Below are 20,270 nucleotides of genomic sequence, written 5' to 3' on the forward strand. Positions count from 1 at the left end.
TGCTATGTACAAGGTTTTGAAATATTTCTTCTTAAAACTTACACAATGGCAAACTCAACTGCATTAATATTTGACCTCTGTTTAGTGCAGGTAAAGAGATGTTAACTGTCATTTTCATAATATTAATTTATATAAATATAATTTTCACATTTTTCTAAATATCTCAACAACCAAGTAACAGAACTCCTTAGCCTCATGTGAAAGTTCTCAGGGAAATGAATAAACTGCTGCTGACAGTATGTGTATAACGTGAGTGGTTGCTGAGATACTGAAAGTTATTTACAAAATATTACAAATGTAAAAGTTACTGTTTTACTGTGAAGTATAAAATTCAGTTTAAAACATAGAACCTAAAGAATATTACCATTATAAATGCAGTTTGTGCTGAAGGTTTGCCATTTATACTTCTTTCATAACCCCTATGGTTCCAGAAATATGATTCTGTCAAAAGGCTTAGTCTCCGCCCATTGGAAGTTACAGTGCAAACTTCCTGAGGTCCATTGGAGTAAATGACTTAATACTTAATATTATATTGTGGTGTAACGGCTATGCTTCTTAGCACAATCAGGTCAATGTCCTAGTCACATCCTATGAACCTCAGAACCTATGGAGATGTACATACAAAAAGGAACATTATACTGTATTACCATTCTGATGAGATTTGTCTTCAGTGCTGACATACAATCCTGAGCTCTGAATCTAATGGGTTGACTTTGAATGTGCACCCATATGTTTGTACTAAACAATCCTTATTTTATTTTTTATTTTTTATTTATTTAACATTTCTTAACTGGGAAAGTCCGACTAGGACAAAGCATTTTTTCAGCGGAGGCCCAAGGAAAAACGTTTCAGACACCTGTATTTGAATGTCTTTGAATCATATCGAGAAAGTTAGATGTGTTAATGACATTTAATTGTCTGAATTAACAGCCCTTACAAAAACATCCACTATAAAGTAGATAAATTATTATGCCAGCAACTTTCTTAATGGTTACAAACAATCTATATGACAGGATCAATTATTAATTCAACAGCACAAATGGAGGTAGTAACATCATATTAATATAGATAGTCACCCTGTGATTCAGACACATAGATTTAGTAGCCCTAAATCCAAAAGATAGATGGCACAATTATCATCACTTGCACAAGGTGTTGTGTGGGGGTGCAGGAGGCCTAGGCTGACACAAAAGTCTGGTGACTGTGTGCATGAGTAAGTAAGGGAAGTAGGTGGATGGAGTAAAAACCAGATGTTCTCACCACGAATGAGGTCAAAATCACAAATCACAAGTCCAATATGATGAAAATAAAACGAAGTATTCACGAAAAACTCCAATAGTAGTCCAAAACAGATTTATTTAAGATGTGAGCGCTTTTGCGTAGTACCTACTACGCTTCATCAGACAGATATAGAATTATTTAAAATCACCATTTAAATATAGAAAAGGGCGCCAACATTAGCGTCTAAAATTGATTAATTAGACAAGTTACAGTCAATTGGATTCAATTAGATTAAATTACATTAGGTTAAGTCAAACTAAATCGTGTTGACTTGTTTCAGTTAGAAAAAATATATATATCAACAGACTGCTAGATGTAAATTTCATTTGTTGGAATGTTTTAGACAATACTATGTATCCAAGGAAACATCGTGTTATAAGCGGAGCGCTATAAAGTGTTAAAAAAGTGTTAAAATGGTTGGTAAACAAGGCCATGTCATGAGTACAGTTCTAACAAATGCTTACTGATTTATTTCACATCGTTCCTAAGTACATTCCAACATATTCATTATTTAGGTAACAAATGGATACATACCTCATAGAGTACAATACTCTTCTGCTGAAATATACTGTTCCAAATTAAATGTGTAACTGAGTTTGAATTCTGATACATCTGTCATCCACATTGGTTTCCCTAGCTACGTTTGCCTTTTTATAATACTGTACATTACTAATTGATTGCATCTGACCTAGTGTGCTTCAGAGATGCTAACTGCACATGCCCTACTGCATTGCATTCTAATTAACTAATCCTGAGGAGCTACTCAACAAAATATAAGGCATCAGTGTAGACACCATGCCCTTTCTTATATGTTAAGTGAGGAAATAGTGGAGTACAGATACAACGTGAGCACTGACAGATTATTAGTAGCAGCTACAATTTACATCCATTTGTGTGTGCTACAGGGTGAAGGTGATGCTGCTGCTCTTGCCAATAGCCATAGACAGAGAGGGTGAAGACTTTGCAGGCCAACAGCATAGTAGACGAACTGTGGGACCTCTGGCAGCCTCTAGCCACATACAGAGCCAAACACAGGGATCTCATCCCAGTGGAATATAAGCTATGTGTAGATGTTAATATGTTAGCCACAGGTACCATTAACAGACTACCAGGGGACATGCTTGGTGTTTCGTAGGCATCAGCATCTGGTATCTTCTGGACACTCCTGCATGCTATGCTACTACATGGTAGAGAGCACATATATTTTAACATAAGTTCTGAGAACAGGATCACTAGTATGCTACAAATGTAACATATATCACACTAATCTCCAGTAATGTGTGCCATACATCACAGTCATATACAGAAGAGAACAACACCTGGGGAATACGGTAGGGTCTACACTAACTGTAAGATCTACCACTCGGACAACTGCCAAGTCACGTGTAATATAATGGGAATCATGTGGAACATGTATGCTGGCAACCCTTGCAGTTAGCATGACTTGCTTATGTGCCACATTTCCCAATGGCACCAGATGTGTGCTATGGTGGATATCTCCAAGGCTCACTTAGGTTTGCATCCATGCTATGCACTAGAGTCATGGCTGAAGAAACTCATCAAAGATACATGCACACACACACACACACACACACACACACACACACACACACACACACACACACACACACACACACACACACACACACACAAACATGACCACCGTTAGGAGACACACAGTCCAACCAGTAATGCCATAGAGCATGTTTTTCAGCTACTGCGCTCACAGTGCCAGTGCTTACATACCACTGGCCGAAGGCACAATTACAATCCACCGACATGTTCCTCAATGCTCATAGTATATGCTATGCTACACAAGTTAATATAGTGGAAACAGCTGCAGCAGGATCATCAAGGGTATGCAGATCACATCCTACCAACAATGCCAGAGCCACCACAGCCACAGGCCAATGATGACTCATAGGAGGAACCAGCAGCAGGGGTGGTTGTAGGCAGACATAGCCATGCTCAGTAAGTCCTTGCATTGGCTATGAGAAAAGCCATAGCACACTGACTCAACACCTAGAAGGCTAAAATTATCCTCTGAGATCACCATCTCCATTAGAGATATGTTAGAGATAACAGTTATCAACCATAACTAAATCATACAACAGGCAGTACACCAGACATGCAGGGTAACCAGACCAACACAGTCTTGTTAGTGCCATAGCAGACACACATTTTTGCTCCCCAACCCCCAAAAGAACATTGCTTGCCTGTGACATCCAACCTGTCTTTCCTTAGTTGGCAGCAGCATGTCATATTATTCCCAGTTAATATCCTTTGACATTGTAAATGCAATGATATTGAGTGGTGTGCACCCTGTTTGTCCCATACTACTGGATAGATAACTGATGAATGACCAAAAAACACAGGCATGTAAAATAGTGCTGTATATTTGCAAGTAAACATCATAATGGGGTATGTAATCAATAAGTGCAGTATTGTAAAAATGAAACATTTCCCTATATGTACATGTAACGTAATATGTTATTACAACTGTACATTATTTTCAGTTTGATTGTGTACTGAACATCCCTCCCATCTGTGTAGATTTTTGCAGAATGTCCAGATGTTGGACTCATATATTTGATCTGTTTCTCATACAGTTATGGTCTTCTGTAAAATCACTGGCAAATCATTGAGGACTGAAGTCAAGAAATAATAGCACACATTTGAGTTGCAGACTTCATATCCTTCAGAAAGGTAATTCTAATGCATAACCTGTTATTCTATCCACTTCTTAAGTATGTAAGAGCAGTATTTAAAGAATATCACTAATTTTAGGCCTTTTCCCCTATTATTTGTGCTTTTATCCAGATTCCTTGCTCTAACATGTTGAGAGGTATGGTGTTGGATGCCTGTTGCTGCTTGCTGCAAAGGTGTATGTTTGAAACCCAGGGTTAAGGCACCCATCCTGTGTTTAGCATGTGCAACAGATGGTGAATTGAATTGTAGAACTATGTAGGGATATTTTCTGTGTAGTTACATAGTCTAGTAGTATGTGCGATACATAGATGTTATATGTTGCCTATTATCACTTGATTTTACCTTAATATTTGGAGCCACTGTTTGCACATTACTGCACCTTCCTGCTCATAGCATAAACAGCATCAGCTATGTGCAGCTGAATTGCACACACAGCAGCAGTGCTATAGAAGTGGACCACCCAAGTAGCAGAAGGGACCCAGACATTTAAAAATGGATCTTGGTTGTATTCTCTTAATGTCAGTCTGCATAGCACAAATTTGCTAAGAGCCATTGTGCTTTGTGTAACAATGAGAACCTCAGGGTCAATATTAATGTAGTAGATTTTCATGCAACCTCCCTTGTGGCTGCAGATGTTGAGTGGTTGTCTTAAGTTTACATGGTCCTGGGTTCTCATACAAGGTTTGCAAATTTAATAGCATTGTAATTAAACATACGCACGTATTCTATAATTCTTCTACTGGCAGCAGCTGTGAGTGTAGGACTACCATAGATAAGGTCCAGGTTTCTAATACAGCAGACATCTGTCTCTTTTCAATGGTGTCCCACTTCACATTATAGTCACCCTGAGTTATAACAGTTGACCTGGTATTTCTTATATCCTAAGTATTTTTCTGATGGATGACACAGTGATATTGCCGGTATGTAATGATATGATAATATCTGTATTAATAAACTTCACTTTATTGTTTTCCATTGTGTAAAGAAGGATAACATGTTTGTACAATGCTAAGCAGTTCACACCATTTTCAAATGTTGCAAAGTCCAATAGTGTGCGTTCTCAGTATCTGTCATAACTGGAATTGGTAGGAACAGTCATTATACAATAGTTTTCATCTGAGATTTCTTCTCAAATGTGGTGTGTGCAGGAGTCCAAAGTGTTTGTTGGACTTCTAGTGAATGATTATGGTCCCCAGCTGTTGCAGGAGCACTATCATGGATCAGATTACAAATCAGATGCATGGAATAGTTTGGTTTGGGATCTATCCAGTGTTACTGGTATCCCCCGCACTGGCAAATAGTGTAGGAATCACTACCAAGAACTCATAATGAGGAAGATCAACCATTGGATCGAGGAATGCAGGAATTATGGCAATCCTCAGATGTGTAAGTATCACTTGCAAGCACTGCTTGTAGGAGGGAACAGCTGCATATGTTCAGTATTAGTGTTCATAATGGTATTGTATTGTGTTCTGTTTTTCCCACAGCTAATGCAGTACAATCACTGAATGTGTGGACCTATGATGAAAGAATGAGAAGGATATGAGATTTAAGTGGCATGTATGCTTCCAAACAGTACTGTTATCTTAGCATTAGGAGTAAATACAACTTATTGTGGTAAACATCTGTATCACATTAAGTATGCATGTGTCCATTGTGAAGCAATAGCATGCATGCATTTAGTATTTTAGAAGTATTACAGAGTAGACAGGGGTGGTAATTTAGAAAACCACACATCCAAACTATACAGTACCTGTTTAAGTTGAAATAAATATTGCAATGCAAAGTATGAACTGTAAATCAGGGACAACAAGAGCATGCTGCAGATTGCTATCATTATAGCAGTAAACCTGTATATATAATGTGTAAAAGGAAAGAATGCTTGTGTTGTGTTTTAAAGGAAAGGTACAATATTACAATAAACACTGCTTGCGGGTTTGAATACCAAACTCACCTTATTTAAAATCAGCTCTTTAGAATACTGTTTTAGGTTATCATCAATAAAAGTACAGTAGTGTTACATATTTATAATGATAACATTAGAAGTGCAGACCTCTATAGCCATGGCTCATATGGCCTGCTGTCAGATGTAATCAGTGTACATGGAACATGCATATGTGCAATATATGCCCCCAAGAATGATTACTGGATGCATATGATCTGAACTAAAATGTGTTTGTGTCAGCAACAGGATAATATTCAAAGTAATAAAGGTAATTATTAGCATTTGGTATTGCTGAAAGTAAAATCTTTCATAACATTGTACATTATTTGTAGAAAGTTTAGTATATTATCTGGGTGGTTACTAATGTTATTTCTTTATTTTTTTCCTCTCACCCCACCCTCTGTCTTCATTTGCTTATTTATTTATTTATTTATTTTACATTTGTTGACCGGCAGTGTTTGACTAAGTTAATGCCCTTTTTCAGTGGAGGCCCGAGAAGAAAAGCTCCAAAACATCCAAGAATTACTAGAGTAATATTCAATTAGTTACAAATCACATTCAAATAGTTGCTAAAATTATACAATAATATAAACTTAAGTAGAATAACAATTTCTTCATACGAAACATAAAATGTTAAAGTTTGTAAAACATTAGGCAGTCTACAGTTAAATAAGAAGAATAAAGAAAAGTTTTGTGAGTTGTATAGAGGGAAACAGAATGTGAATAGGTAAACAAGACTAGTTTGGTTGGTTATGGTCAGGGAGGATTAATGCAGTGGCACGTCCAGAGTTTTTTGAAGTAGTCTTTGGTGGTTAGTTTAAATTGCACAAGAATGATTTTTGATGCAATATGATCTGACGTAAAGTGCGTCTGTGTCAGCAACTATTTGAATATCATTTTTTAATGTATCTCTTATTTTTATTACTATTTTTATTGTTATTATTATACAACATATATAATCATATTTTTCATTATAATACTTCTTTTTATTACCTATGGTTTGTTTATTATGTATGCTATTCCAATGTTTTTTCTGTTAAATACCTTTTCATTTTATATTATTTTCATTATGTTTGTAGTTCTATTTATTATTTCTGTATTCATTTATTATATGTTTAAATGTTATTTAATGTTATTCTGTCCATTATTACTTCTGGGCTGCAGCCTGGTGGCAACTCCCCCACTGCCCCTGCCCTACCTGAGCCCTCAGGTAGTTCTGTCTGAGAGGATAGGCCGGTGGTTTCATCTGACAGCAGAGGCAGAAGGGGTGATTTTGTCACCTGAGCTGACCTGCCAGGTCTGGTGCATAGGACTGTGTGCCACACAAGTGGTGCATGCCTACGTCGAGTGGAGATTCTGGTTTCCATCATCATCTGGAATAACACAAGGACCCACAGACATCAGACACTGCAGCCATTGGTGTGGTGAGGTAACAGTGATGACAGTCCAGTGGGTGAGGACTCGATTCTCACTGTCACCAGACATGACATCCATAGGTTTGCAATGCCCCCACCCCCTCCCCAACCAAGGTGTTCACCACCCTCTTGTGTCCTTCACCAACTCTGTTTCTTGTCTTGTCTGTCTGCAGATGCTTCCTCACCTTGCCAACTTGCCTGCCCCAGACTTGCATATGTCCCTTTCCCAACATTCTAGTCTCTCATAAAAAAAAGGAGCACCTGTTCCTCCAAAAATATCCTCCCATACATAGCTCTCCATTTTGCAGATGTGTCCACTTGATACACACAGTTTGGTCCAATTGGCATCACAACACCATTATGTTGTTATCACTCCTCTTGCTGGAAGTGAGGTAAATTCAACTAATAACCTGTACTTGTGCTCATTTGTTACTGTTGAAGAAATGGATAGCTATGGTTCTCACCTACACCCTTCCTGCACATTCCTGCCTTTCTTTCACTTCTTTCTCCCTGTTTGGACCCCCTTTCACCACTTTCCTATTTCCTCCATTTCTTTTCTTTAAACGATCATTACTTGGTGGTGTGCAATGCACAGCACTGTGCTGCAATGATAAAAAGGAGCTCATTAACTTTTATTATACAAGCACCATCTAGAAACAGACACTTCATTATTACTGCATTGAGTGCATGCACAGCTGATGATACAGATTTATACATCTCACAATTTATAATCCTGTTCTATACATATAAGTATTTGAAATGATAGCTGCACCTTTATTTGAACCTAGTACCATCTGAACCACAACAAAACTCCATTGATGTATTTAACAGATAGTGCTATAAAGTCAGTTGAGTAGCAGGTGTATTTTGCATTGTATGGGTAATTTTGCAATAAAGTGCTGTTGCATACACCAGCTACTTAAGTAAACCAATTAATAACAATGAAATACATGTTATTCTATCATGTATCTAAGTTTGTAAGAGCAATATTTAAAACATGTCACTTTAGTGATGGCCCTTTGTCCCCCATTGTGTATGGGTTTGTGCAGATATAAGGTATGTTCCTATTATATAAGTAATATTTTCTTTGCTGAGTGATACACTATGATGCACACCATTGCCCAAACATGCTTTACTGAGAAAAATGTGACAATTAGTACTGATTTCTTAAAACACATCCGATAATTAACTGACTCTGTGGCTGGATGGGGTAATGCATTGCTGATGAAGTCATATGTTAATGGGTTTGAAATAGGGCGGTGACATAAATTTTACAAGTGTGTATGATACTTTTACATATATTCACTGTTTGTACAGCTGATTATCATTGCTTAGCAATGATGTGCATAGCGCACCATTGTGCAACGATTCCTTAAAGAAAAAAAATACAGGAAGATAGGAAAGTGGTGAATTGTGGAGCAAGCAGAGGAAAAGCAAAGTGAAAGGAAGGCAGGAATATGCAGGAAAGGTGTAGGTAAGAACCATAGCTATCCATTTCTTCAACAGTAACAAGTTGGCACATTTATTTTATTTATTTTATTTTACATTTGTTAACCGGGCTAGTCCAACTGGATACATGTCCATTTTCAGTGGAGGCCCGGGGAGAAAAGCTCCTCTACAGTACTACTATAGTAAGACTAAAACAAAACTTTATCAGAATATATCAACATATACAAATAATATCTAATAACATATACTTTAAACCTTCTGTTAGAATTAAGAACATTTGAGTGTACTGTTTATTAGCTGAATTTGGACTGTCACCACCAGAGAGAGGCGTGACAACAACATAATTGCTTTGGAAGCCAATTAGACGAAATTAAATGTGTCAGGTAGACATGTGTGCAAAATGGAGAGCTATATATGGGACAACATTTTTTTGGGACAGGTGCCTTTTTTTAAGGAAAGAGTGGAATGTTGGGGAAGGGATATAAGCAAGTCTGGGAAAGGCAAGTTGGGAAGGTGAGGAAGCATTTGTGGACAGAAAAAATACAAGACAAGAGACAGGGTCAGAGAAGGACATGAGAGTGGGGTGAACACCTTGGTTGAGGTGGGAAGCTCGAGGTCCCATGGACTTCAGCCAGGAAACAGGGTCATTCAAGTCCTTATACATTGGACTGTTAGCACTGTCCCATCATGGTGCCACTGGCTGCAGTGGCTGACATCTGTGACTATGGCTGGTCTGCTGTACCAGTATGGAAAGCAGGCTCTCCACCCGATGTAGGTGTGTGCTCATGGTCTGGTGCACAATTCTACATACTACAGCTGGTAAGTCTGCTCAGATGATGTATGCAACCCATCTTCCTCTGCTCCAAGAGGGGACCACAGGCCTGGCCAGTGCGGCAGAACTACCTTTGGATCAAGGTAGGGCAGGGGCAGCAGGGAGGGTGACACCAGGCAGAAGCCCAGAAGTGCTGGACCTTGGTACTTCAGCAAGTGGAGCCAGATCACGGGGAAGTGGCCTACCCTGTTGTACTGTAGCAATAATATAAATACAATTCAAACCAAAAATTAAATAAAACATAAAACAAATTAAATGAAAATTATAAAAAATAAAAAACAATAAATCAGTATAAAACATTCTACAATTAATAGTATTCTATTCTGCTACATCCTACTGTTAGTACCAACTGATAAGAATTTTCTTTATTACTTGGACTACATATGCAGTGATTACACCTGACAACAGGCCATTCAAGACACAGTTCTAGAGGTCTGAACTTCAAATGCTATAATGATGATTACTTAACAGTACTGTATTTTTATTGATGGCAAGCAAAAACAGTATTGTAATCAGCTGAGCTTTAAATTTGGGGAGTTTGGTATTAGAACCCACAAGCAGTGACTACTGTAATACTGTATTTTCCTTTATAATACACCATAATGCAAGCACTCTTTCCTTTTACACTTTATAGACTCATGTTCACTGTTATCTGAGAAAGTGCAACTGTTGCTTAGTGTTACAGACCATACTTCTCCACCTTTTAGAGCAGGATATCTTGACATATCATAAATTAGTGGGTGTACAATGACCCATAACTAGGAACATATTTCAAATGTTACTGATACACACATGGATAGTTGCATACAATTTTTGTTAATATACATTTTGGCACTCATTATTAATTGACTTCAATATAAATTACTTGTCAGACAACCATAAATCCTACAATGAACAGACCAAAACAGTGATTCTTAAATGTGGGTATTCAGCAGAAATAAGTACAGTTGAAAGCTATGCCACAGAGTAATGCATGCATACTTGTTTTTACAGTTGAAATGTGCATTCCCAAGTTCATACAACTGTAGGATATAGCAACTAATACATATATCACTGTTAAGGCTGCAATAACAATACTTTATATAATTATGCTTATTTACCACATGCTTCTCAGATCCTGGCCAATCACCTCACATGGGACCTCACATTTGAAGCCCTCTCTTTTGCAGCTGTGGAAAAAGAAAAAAGAAAAAGTACTATGAATACCAGTTTCTACCATATTCAGCTTGAATATTTATGAGTACTAAATGTAAAGCATACATACACATCTCCAGGGTGTTCCTTGCCCGACACTCCCTGATCCAGCAATACAAGGAATTTCTTTTCTTGTGGTGGAAGTCATCATAATGGTGACAAAATTGTGCCCCAGTGTTTGGGATACCAGTCGCACTGGTAAGGGCCCTTGCACAACTATCCCATGCTTCAGATTTATACTGTGAGCTGGCATAGTTCTCTTGCATTAGCTGTGTCCCATGATCCTTAACTAGGAGCCCAATAAAGACCTTGGACTCCTGGACACCCCAGTGCTCTACTCTGAAATGCACACCCTCTCCAACAGCTGCTATAGCTGCACAAGGTTGAGCTCAGTGTCTAAAGTAAAATTCCCTCTGATTCATCTTTAAATAGCATGTTTTACTGCCATTTGCACTTACTGTGATTGTGCACTGTGTGACTTTTGATACATTCAAAAATGCTGTTAGCCATTTACCATTGCACAAACACAGTAAAACAAGTGCATTGGTTTGCGTGATGTTAAGCTGTGCATACCTTTTTTAAATGTATCCAAAAAACTTACAACCAATGCTATTCCATGGTTATTTCTTCACAGTACCACTTTATTTGTACAAGCTACAATGTCACAACAGTATAAATAAAGTTTGCTTAGTCAGGACCATCTGCACTCCAGTCCAACACTTTACATGTTACCATAGGATTTGTTACCTATAGTCATGTATTTTAGTATTCATTGTTAAGCTGACGGTATGCACATAACACAGCCCCACTTACTGAATTTGCACGATAAGCAGCAGTGCTGAGCAATAGCAAGTGAAAGTATCTGGTTTCTATTTTTGGATGTCTGGGTAATGTATAATACACAGATGGTCCCATTGTGCAAACAGGGTAAGCATAGCCAAGTACCACAATGCATAACATAAACATGGCATAAATAAAAAAAATAGGATGAAAGCCAAATTGTATAGATATAACTAGTTCTGGCAGTTTTTCCATGGTTTTGGCTGGTATTTTTATGGTGTTTCTCATAAAATGCATGGTTTTGTAATAGTCATTTGGGATGGACTGCACAAAATTATGACTGCATATCATTGTTGGAGCCTTCCTGTGTCCTGAAAGAGTGCTCTTCAAACTATCTGGAGATATACAGAGCTGAGTATATTTTTCTGGTACTTCAGAGTTGTGTATTGGTAATTGTTGTTTGACTAATTTTATATCATTGCTGGCTGACTTCAGAGTTGTGCACTGTTATTTTTGCTTCACTGTATAGTTTTTCAGATCTCTGCTGAAGGTGCCCCCCCCTCCCCCTATTTCTCTGTGTCTTAAGTTGGTACAACTGGTTTTGCATCCTGTGTGTTATCTGACCATCTCAAGGTTTACTTGCATAAAATTAGACCCTCTTAGTAAAAAAGTCTGCATATCATTGTTGGAGCCTTCCTGTGTCCCGAAAGACTGCTTTTCAAACTATCTGGAGATATACAGAGCTGAGTATATTTTTCTGGCACTTCAGAGTTGCGTACTGGTAATTGTTGTTTGACTAATTTTATATCATTGCTGGCTGACTTCAGAGTTGTGCACTGTTATTTTTGCTTCACTGTATAGTTTTTCAGATCTCTGCTGAAGGTGTTGGTTTTCCCATACCCACTCTCCCTATTCCTGTGTTTTTGTTTAAATTTGGAGGTTTTTGCAGTTGCCCGCCCCCACTGTAGATTTGATCTGGGACACTCCCCCCAGTCCCATCTCTTTACCTCATTCTACCTAATAGACTCCTTCTGCATTGTTTTTAGTCATTTTTAATTTAATTGCATTTGTTAAACTGCTTGGTCTAACATTGCTACATACTCAAGTGTGCTAGCTTGCACTGTATTTGAATTGTTTTGACTGCTGTTATAGCTACTTTTCTGTATATATATATATATATATATATATAAAATATCTTTCCTGTAACTAGTGTAGTCCAGATTCAGATTTGCTGTATCCAGGACTGTATGTAAGCTTCTGAGCCCCCCAAAGCTTTCTGTGTTGGAGGGAAGCCTTCTAGCTTATCAGTGGGAGTGGTAAGCACTAGGTAACCTATCTACCACATAAGGAGTGGTTCTGGCCCAGAAATTGTAGTTATTGGCCGTTTGGGCAGTTTTTCCATATCTCTCAACTTTCTTATTTAAAAGCCCACATTTGCACTTGTTTTCCCCCTTTCCTGAAACAAGTTTAGTCCAGATACAGATTCTTACTTTTAGCACTTGAATTTGCTTATTCGTGATCAGCACTTGTTCAGAACTTGTAAGCACTAAATAACCTATTAATTACTACAGCACTCAACCTTCCTCATTACCTAGAGGAAAACAGTTTTGGTACTTACTTTCCTCACTTGCTTAGAGAAAAACAGCTCTTGTACTCACTTTCCTCACTTACCTAGAGGAAAATAGTTTTTTTATTCAGGCATGTCCAAGGGTCAGCTCCCAGTGTTCTCTCCTATCTGATGTATCTGGGCATCTTGGGTCAATGTAGAAATTGCCTCATGTACACAGACAACCCTCTCCTCCTACCACCCAACACTACAACCTGTGAAAGATGCACTTATCTAGCCAAACTGGAGGTAAAGCTCTCTCCAATCAAGACTGAACTTGACAGTCAAGAGGAGAAGGTAAACACTTGCACCACACCACACTCATCACATAGTCTCACTAAATCTACACCACCAAAATCCACACATAGAAATACAAAAACATTCACAGAGGCTCTCAATAATAATCTGCTCAAGCAACAGAGACCTCCAAAGCAGAAATGCAAGCAACCTCCACCCCCCAACACAACCCAAATGACACATAGCCCACAGACTCAGTGTGTCACTCAACCACAGCCAATAAGGCAAAACAACGTACCCAACACACTAGTCATAGGTGACTCTATAGTCAGGCACAATGATGTCCCACTCACCAGGCTAAACAAGGAGAAGGTTACTGTCAGCTGCCTGTCGGGTGCCAGGATCCGCCACATAACCCACGCACTCAGGTCACTCCACAACAAGTACAAATATGACTCTGTCATTGTCCATGTTGGTGTGAACAACCTGAGACGTACCTCCCTGGGCTACATGAAAAGAGACATGGAAGAGCTCTCTAATCTTGTAGCCCAGGCAGGTATGACCCTAGCCCTGAGTAGCATTCTGCCATTACCCAGAATGATGCCGCAGTACAAGGACAAAATGATTGACTTCAACAATTGGCTAAGCTTCTGGTGCCATTCTAAAGGGATCCAGTATCTGTCTGCCTAGGATGACATGGTCGGCAGACCACGATGCTTTGCCAGAGATGGCCTGCACCTGTCACCCCTGGGATTCCGGATACTGGCTAAGGTTCTTGCCGCCGCTATAGTTCCTTTTTTAGGCAAGGTTCAAATGACAAATTCGCCACTGTAACAGGAACAGGCAAGCAAAAACTGAGGGTGATGCTACTCAATGCCAGAAGTCTAAATCTCAAAATGCACTCACTTGAGGCACTCCTTAAAATGGAGAACATCGATATCTGTGCAGTGACTGAGACCTGGTTCAAGACTCCAGAGAGCATCCCTGCACTACCAGGCTATAACTCATACCACACTTTTCGGCCATGTAACCTGGACTGGAACACCAAAGGCGGAGGTGTATCCATATTCATTAAGGATATCCACACCTCCAGGCTAGTTGTTCAGCATAATGCAACTGAGGTTATCCAAGTGCAACTAACTCTGGGCAAAACTGCAATCCAAATTGTAGCTTGCTACAGATCACCCACCATGCCCCAGGATTCCCACTCCTCTTTTCTTGATGTACTGGAAAATATTAGGGTTCAACCAAACACCCTAATAATGGGCGATTTCAACTACCCCACCATTAACTGGGAAAACTACTCATGTACCAACTCCTTCGCTCAACGCCTTCTGGAATTCATAAACTCCAATGCCCTGGTTCAACTTATCCACACCCCCACCAGGGGCAACAATATCCTAGATCTAGTCATTACCAATATGAGTGACCGGTGTTCCACACCTGAAGTCAATGCCTCATTGGTCTGATCCAACCATAACATAATTACCCTAGATATCCACATCCTGCCTCCACCCCCATTAAGGAAACCATAATAAAAAATTTCTCCAAAGCCAACTTCATGCTTCTTAAGACAGAACTGGTGAACTTCATGTCACCCATGCAGATGGACAATACAGTTACAACTACTGAATCCTACACAATTGCACTTTATAAGCACTTACATAAGTGCATGGATCATGCTATCCCAAACAGAACCAAGATGCTATCCTCCAAAAAAAGGAAGCCAATCTGGTGGTCCCCTGCCATAAACAAACTGTACAACAGAAGGAAGAAACTGTTGCAAAAGAGAGTAAAATTCCATGTGTGGAAGAGCTCCCTTGTCAGCTTCAGTAAGAAGCTGCGATCCTTGATAAAATCCTCTAAAGCTAGTTACGAAAACAAAATTGCCACTGATTCTAAAGACAACCACAAACATTCTATAGCTATGTCAAGAATCTGAATGGCAACACTCAGATCTGCTCTAAGTTACAGCACAATGGCACTAAATATACAGACCCAACTGATATTGCCAACATCCTGGCAGACAGGTTCAGTGCTAACTTTACCCCTCTCTCACCCCCTAAAGAGCCCATCTCTATACTGGAAGAATGCAAAGTTCCTGCAATCACGGCTGCACAGGTAAAAACCACACTCTCCAAAGCCAAGAACACAGCATCCATGGGACCAGACAACATCCCAGGCTGCGTTCTACACGAACTACAGAATTAACTGGCACCCCACCTAAGTACCAAGTTCAATCATAGCCTTACCTCAGGCTTTGTGCCTGCTGAATGGCGCACAGCAACAGTTATCCCTGTTATCCACAAGGGGGGAGCCACCACGGACCCCGGGAACTACTGCCCCATTAGTTCAAGATAAAGAGCACACCTTTCCCTCAAAGTTGGTCGACCACAAAAACCAGCGACAATCAAATTAAAAGAGGTAGACCACCACCACGAACGATGTCAAAGCTTTATTTCATATGAAATCCAAAGGAATAAGAGATGAGCGCTTTCGCGTGCTTCCAATGCACGCTTCCTCAGATAGATTTTGCCCCATTAGCGTTACAAGCTTGGTCTGCAAGGCCATGGAACGTATCATCATGGAACTTATAAACAAAGACATTGGTAATATCCAAACTCTGGATCCCACCCAGTTTGGGTTTGTAAAAGGCAGATCATGTCTCCTAAACCTGATAGACTTCTTTGAAACAGTCACCAAAGCCGTAGACAAGGGTAAGGTGGTTCACACAGCCTATCTAGATCTTGCCAAGGCTTTTGACACCATCCCCCACTCTGGAATTATAGATAAACTCACTGAACTAGGTATAAATCCCTATGTCACAAGATGGGTTGCCAACTAGCTCACTGACAGAACCCACACTGTGAAAGTAGCAGACTCCAAATCCGACTTCAGACCAGTGACAAGTGGAGTACCACAGGGTTCAGTCCTGGGTCCTCTCCTGTTTGGTATCTTCTTCTCTGAAGTACAGGCTAACGCAGAAGGTTTTTGGCTAATGAAGTTTGCAGATGACTGCAAACTAGGAGCCTTAATCGAAACTCCTAACGATGTGGACATCCTACCAAAGGGCCTCACTGAGACAGATGTCTGGTGTTAAAGCCATGGCCTCAAGCTCAATGCCAAAAAGTGCATTGTCATCCCCTTTGGTAAAAACTCTGTACCCATGAACTACAACATAGACGGTAGTATACTTAACACAGAAAGTGTGATAAGAGACCTTGGGACACAGGTGGACAGTAGTCTCTCCTTTGATAATCACATCGCCACAGTAGTCAGGAAATCCTTCTACATGGCACATCTCATCACAAAAGGTTTCTCATCCAGAAAAAAAGAGGTCATTGTTTCCCTCTACTCATCAATCATTAGACCCATTATAGAGTACAATGCCCCTTTTGGTATGTACCTCACAAGACATCTCCAACAACTGGAAAGGCTGCAGAAATACCTCACAAAGAGGATTACCGGCCTCAAACAGATGCCCTACGCTGACAGTCTCAAAAAACTCCAGCTTTACTCCGTCGCATATCGCCTACTCAGAGGTGATCTCTGCCTAACATACAAAGGTATGTCAAACCCAGAGCTGTTGGACATGCTCCACTTAAAGAAACCCCAATCCCTCCAAGCTACATGCTCTAGGGACCTAAACCTTGTCAACACAATAAACAGAACATGCCGGAGGGATAGATTCCTGTCCAGAGACTTCCCATACTCTGGAATAAACTACCTATCTATATCAAACAAAGCTCCTCATTAGCACTCTTCAAGAAAAATCTTGATGATTGGATGGGAAATAGGAATTTCACCCCGGGGATCACCTCTGTGGCTCTGCTTGACAGTGGCACAGGAAAATAATTTTCTTGGTGGCAAAGGCCAGGGTACCTTTTTGGCTGGGCTTGTATAGGCCCCAGGGTCGATAGCCTAGTACCTACCTATGAACCTATGAACTGATGTTTTCATTTAGGACTTCATAATCTTCAGAAGATGCATGCTAATGAATACCCATTTATTTTGTCAACTTCCTAAGTTTATAAGGGCAAGATGTTACTATTTGCTGGCCTTTTCCCCACTTTATTTAGTGGCTGTGTACAGAATTCAGGCTGTATGGCAGTGGACTGTCAGTGCTCTCCTGTACACGGATTCATTATCCATTTTGTTCTATGAGGTTTCATGGCCAACACTATTGGGGCACGCCACAAAACCTCACTTAGGCACACCATGCATTATTAATATACATGGCGCTTTGCCACGAGCACATCATGGCTATGTACAAGGATAGCCTACATGGAGTTTATTGAATCCTGCAGACAGTGAATCAAGTTACATGAAAAAATAACCAATAGATACCACTACTGGTAAAACCATATAAAACAGTGGTAAACATTGAATGTAAAAACTTAAAAACACATACAATCACAATTTGTCAGCTTTAAACTAAAGAACACAAGCTAGGAAGCCGTAGTTATTTAACCCAGGAGATACAGTGGCATTTAGTCTCAACTGCCACTAAAATTATTTGCATGAAAGGGTATTTTCCCATGGACTGACCCTTGGGTTCTTATTAACATTCTCCAACAAATCTAAAACCTAAATTCTGTGTACCACTACAAATCAAAGTGTACAAATGAATACTTTCAGCACCAACTGGGAAAATGGAACAGAACCAAACAGAACCATGCAAAAGTCTGAAAGCAAGTTTTATTCAAAACTATGAATAAAAAAAATTTAATAAAACTTCCTTTCAGACTTTTACATGGTTTGCTTCCATTTTCCAAGTTGGTGTTGAAAGTATTTGTGATTACTGTGGTTTTTGGTTCATTGATTACGTCTGTTACAAATCAAAAGTGTGCCTAAACAAAGCATTATCATTTTTAGTATTTGTGTTGTAAACATGTTCATAAACTCTTTTTCTTAGCTGGTGTTCTGTTTTCCTAATATAAAATAAAATGTAGCCCTGACATATTATAATGTACACCACACCAGCAATACTACAAATCCACATCCACCAGTAATTAAAAAAAACAATTGCCTAAATAATTAACAGGTGTGTACTCACTTTCCAAGATAAATTTATACTGCCTGCAATTGCCAGACTCCCTGATATTCTTACTTGCCCAACCAGTACTGAGGATACAACCCTTATGGCTATATATTTCAAATTTACTCTTCATATTGATACCCTTCTTATAAATAAATAAAGGTGATGCTCCCAAAATAGCCACAATGTCATTATTAGACCTAAAAATACCCCAATTCCTATGAATGTTTCCCTTAATCTGATTAGAAAATAACACACACTTTAAAAGCATTGCATGTTCAAAGGGTCTATCCCCAGTATTAACATTTGAAGTAGAAGATTCCCCCAGTCAGTGTCAACAAATAAAGGTTTAAAATCCACAATCTTTCATTTAGTAAAGTCAACAACTAGTAATATTGTCTTTGACCTTTAAGTGACTCTCCCCTACTCCTTCTCATCTACTAAAGATTTGGGATAGATGCTTTCCTGCCATCTCTGCTTCTAGCCTGGTGGATATGGGCATCCTGGGACAGAGTAGTAACTGCCTCATATTCACTGACAACCATTTAATTTTAGAACAGACAAACACAGTGTGTGAGAAAGGTACATACACAATGTTATTAGAGGCAAAGATATCACATGAACACATGAAAAACTGTTAGCGTTACACCCAAAACACTTACGACCAATACTAAGGAACAAACACATAGACCTACACATCAAGGTACTCACTTATAATCTACCCAGACTTCCAAGACCTCCTAAAATCATCTCTCAGTGGCCCTGCACACACTCAAAAAAGACAGCACAAAACACATACTTAAACTACTGAAGAGATTGTTGGGGGAAATAATTAATTTTGGTGTTTGTGCATACTTGGTGAAATTAATGAAGGTATCACTGGGGGAAAGGTTTCTTTTTGTTTTTTATGCATACTTGGTGACGCTACTGAAATGATTGCTTGAGGAAATGTTTTATTTTGGTGCTTTCCATACTTGTTTAAAGTACTGGAGAGATGACTGCGGGCAATGCTTCATTTTGATGCTTGTGCATACTCGTTTAAACTACTGATGACATGTCTTGGGGAAATGTTTTGTTTTCATGCTGGTGTTTACTTTGGTCAAATTACTGAAGAGGTTGCGGAAAAACTTAATTTTGGTGCTTGTGTATTTGTGATCAAACTACAAAAAGTATCACTGGGGGAAATGTTTCATTTTGGTGCTTGTGCCTACTTGGTAAAACTACTGAAGGGATTACTTGGGGAAATGTTTTATTTTGGTACCTATGCACACTTGTCTACGTAGCTAATACACACACACCCTGTGAGATTTGATTTTTCACACACCCACATACACACACACACACACACACACACACACACACACACACACACACACACACACACACACACACACCTGGGAAAGGCTAGTATAGATTTTCCTACCATGCCCCCTTCTGCCCAGACTATAAGGTAGTTATCGCTGCCAGTAGACACTCCACAATCACCTACCCTAAGGCCCTCCAATTATACTGTGCAATATTAATACTAATATAAATGCTAGTAGTGCAGTGGTGCAGTGGTTAATGTTGTCATCTCACAGCAAGAGGTTCTCTGGTTCAATTCTTGGCTTTGGTGCCTTCTGTGTGGAGTCTGCATGTACTCCCTATGTTCGCGTGGGTTTCCTCTGTGTACTCTGGTTTCCTGGGTAAAACATATAACAAAAACAAACTGAAAAGACAAAGAAAAATGGAGAAGTCTTTGTAGTGGTTTCCTCCCACATTCCAAAGACATGCATCTGGAGCAT

This window comes from Protopterus annectens, chromosome 3.part0 (genome assembly GCF_019279795.1).
Source record: "Protopterus annectens isolate FY-2018-M chromosome 3.part0, PAN1.0, whole genome shotgun sequence".
In the NCBI taxonomy this organism is placed as follows: Eukaryota; Metazoa; Chordata; order Ceratodontiformes; family Protopteridae; genus Protopterus; species Protopterus annectens.